This window comes from Trachurus japonicus, unplaced genomic scaffold (genome assembly GCF_045865225.1).
Source record: "Trachurus japonicus isolate A0001 unplaced genomic scaffold, Traja_1.0 AP030635.1".
Classification (NCBI taxonomy): Eukaryota; Metazoa; Chordata; class Actinopteri; order Carangiformes; family Carangidae; genus Trachurus; species Trachurus japonicus.
In genome coordinates this window covers 44,017-47,695 of record NW_028220768.1, presented here as the reverse complement: position 1 = coordinate 47,695, position 3,679 = coordinate 44,017, and positions in this window count along the sequence as shown.

Genomic DNA, 3,679 nt, shown 5'->3' with positions numbered 1-3,679 from the left:
CGGTGGACGATGAACTGACGTTTCTCTGTCACACTCTCTTCAGTCCTCGTAGTATCGATCGATCGGCAATAATCGGTCGATAACGGACCGATGCAGATGTTCGTTCGTTCATTTCTTTGACTCGAGGACTTTTGAGTTTTTCCAGCTTCTTCGTTGGAAACTTGGTTCCAAAGGAATCGGCTTCAGGAGACGGACCACCAATACCTTTATTGATTGATTGTTTTTGTACTTGATTTGTCTATAAAACAAAAGTTTGAGTTCTTCTGTAATGGGAAATTTTGGTATAGCATGTTATTCAGGTGTGTGCTTTAAGACTGGGGCACAAACATGTTATTCAGGTGAACATTCTTATGCTGACAATTTATGTGGCCTTATCAGGGGAAGCAATATCCACACAGAGCAGGCCCGAGGTCAGGACTCTTTGACACAGTGCCTGTGGGGATTTACCACTCTCACTATCAGGGGGTAAAGCCAGGCATGGCGCCATATATTTTGTCTGTTCAAAGCTTTGTTGAACTATAAGATAGCGTGTCTCTAAACTTCTTCAGCTCACTCACTCACTGACTGTACTCCTGTTAGGTTGTTTGTGTGTGACTCCATTCATGAATGCCTTTTATTAAAACTCAAGAAAGACAGCTGACGTGTCCACTCATCCTTTTTTAATATTTTGGTGAAGGAACAACATTTTTTGCCACCACAATTTGGCGACCACGAAGGGACCCCATCTGTGAGCGGATTTTTCGTTTCTGGACCGAAGGTGATTAAAGTGCACACCTCGGACTCCCCCGTCAAGGAAGGTTGAGAAGAGGGCCTGACGTCCAGAGGACTGGGAGTCCCCTCACCGGTCGGGGTCCAACGAACTCGGTGGCTACAGAAAACACCTCGCTGTCTTTTTCTGGTGAGTTTTGAGAAAAGAAAGGGCCAAAGTCCCGTCTCTACCTACTGAGTTCGCAGTAGTGGCGGCAGACGTGCCGGACAACTCGGCTTCCTATTCGGGGGGGGCCAAGTGTCAGGGAGCGGTAGACTTCCCTCAAGTCGAGGACTTGGGGCTTCAGGTTCTGGGAACCTGCAGTAAGCCAGACCCGGGAGTCTGAGGCACTTAGGGGCTACAACACTAAGACAGGCGGAGTAAGGAGAAGAAACAATTTTGACTGTCTGGAGAACTACAATTTAATTTTGAGAAAATAATTAAAGTCGGAATCCGGTTAAAGTTAAAGAGTAAATTTAAAATTAAAATTTAGCAGTGCTACTCTTCTTCTCTTTTCTTTAAAACAGAAAATAATCTAAATTGCGGTTATTCTGAAATTAAATCTAAATTTATTATGCTTAAAGATTTTAAAGATTCAAATTTTAACGGTGAGTAAGTAAGATAATCTAAATCTGAGTGGCCCACTGTTTTTTCTTTTGTGAAAATTAAACTTGCAAACCTCTGAGAGAATACAATCATGGGAACGAAACAAAGCAAACCCTCTGGATGTCTATCTATCCGAGGGACCAGATTACGAAGCCCCAAATATAAAGTACATGACAGATAACTATGGAGAGGAAGCCATAGCCCAATTAGATCTGTGGGTCAGAGAATTTAAATTTCCAAAAATGGGCAGCCTGAGCGTTGAAGAGTTAAAGGCTTTAAATGCGAGACTGCTGCGTCGGAATAATAAAAGCAAGAAGGGAATTAGGATAAATTGGAAAGCTTTTGACATGTGGATGTGTGAAGCAGAGTGTAGGCAGGGCTCCAACAGGACCGTGCCCCGGTGTCTGAAGCTGGATCCAGACCTGGACTCGACTGCACCGTGCCATCCACCTCCACCCCCACCTTCATCGTCACTTCAGGATGTTTCTCCTCATCATCATCATCATCAGCAGCAGCAGCTCCCACCCTGCCTGGCGCTCCCCAAGCCCGGGGAAAAAGAACAATGTGAGCAGCCCGTGTCCATGCCATGGACAGTGGCTGGTAAACATGCTGTCTGTGCACAGTCGCCACTGGTATACTGTGTAAGCCTGGACGAAGTCAAGGCTTATGCCATTGAAGCTGTCTTGGCTGCAGAACTGATAAAGAACATGGACAGTGGTGACGGAGGGGGCAGCTGTGGCCGCGACCGCCAACTCCACCCGCGACGCAGGTCTCAGAACCGAGGCCGGGACCATGCCGGCTGCGGACGCGGAGCAGCAGGTCGCGGCAACGAAAGGGGGGGCCGATGCTTTCGGTGTGGCAAGATAGGACACTGGGCACGGTACTGCCCCAATGAGAGGAGAGAGAGGGTGAATTGGGACAGACTATATGGTGGAAGTGCAGGCCGGGACGGGTCTGGTGGAGACACTGGGCCGGCAGCTGGGAGCGCATTGGAAACACGTGAGAACACCTACACTAACACACACACTGATACACAGACACATGCTGCACGCCGTAACACTGATACTGACACTGAGCTCATGCTAGAAACAGTTCAGAGCCTCGAAGCAGAACTACAACACAACTAGAACCTAGGTACACAATGATGATAGACATGTTGAAATATCTGGATCGGGTCGAATCCGGGGCCACTGATTCTAGTTAAGCAGCTGTGAATTTGATAATAAATAGCTTAAACTCAGCACCACGTATCAGTAGACAGTTGGTGTGGGAGGGAAGTTTTTAGCTCCACTAAAATGCATTTGATCCTAATTTGGGAAACATTTCAAACATTCATTGCTCATGACAGAAGTCCAGTTTTAAATTGATGAAAAATGATTTATTTGTTTGTTAGGTTTATCTTTGATTTGTACACTAGACGGGGTTGAGTGAGATAAGGGTAGAAAACTATCAATGTTTTTCCACCACCCCGACACACAAATCATGCTGGGGGAAAGTACCCTCCCCCTGCTCTGTTGTGCTGCAGCTCTGAGCACACACACACATTGACGTCACATGCCTGCGCTGCAGTACACACATACACTCCTATTATAACAGTAAGAGTATCACTGATGAAATAATGCTAGGCGGGGATTGTTTGAATACAAATAGGTTATTTTGAAATAATGTTAAATGTATTGCCTCTACAATCTGAACCACACATCTCACTGGTGAATCCTGCATGTACAAACTTGGATAATTGAGTACAGAAGCTAAAAGCTTCCTCAAACTAGACGGCTACAGCTGATCCTCAGGTGCACTTTAAAGAAGTCCTGAGGGCAAATTGCACATTGTTGAATAATGATGTTGAAGTTGGGGATAAGATCATATTTTTCTTTGACTATCCCAATTTTCACATAGACAAGAAACTGTTTAAATCTGTTGAAGAGATCTCGGAATTAAAAGATATTCTCAGTCATCTCTGGGCTAAAAGTAAGCATGACGTTTCTGATTAAAAACAATTATAAGCCTGTTGTTATAACGATTAGCCTAAATCACACTGTTTTGTCCCTGTTGTAACTACTATCCTCTCAGACATGATGCAAGTGAAGGCATTAGGCCTGTGTATGATGCTTTGTTGAAAGCTGGTGTGATTGTGCCATGTGCTGGTTCTCCAGTGAGAACCCCCATTTTTTCTGGTGCATAAGATTCGACCTGAGGGCGAGCCTGTGGAGTGGAGATTTGTGCAAGACCTGCAGGCTGTAAAAGTTGCTGTGCAGGCCAGGGCGCCGATGGTACAGAATCCGTACACGATTTTGTTTAGAATTCCAACAAATAGTAAATGGT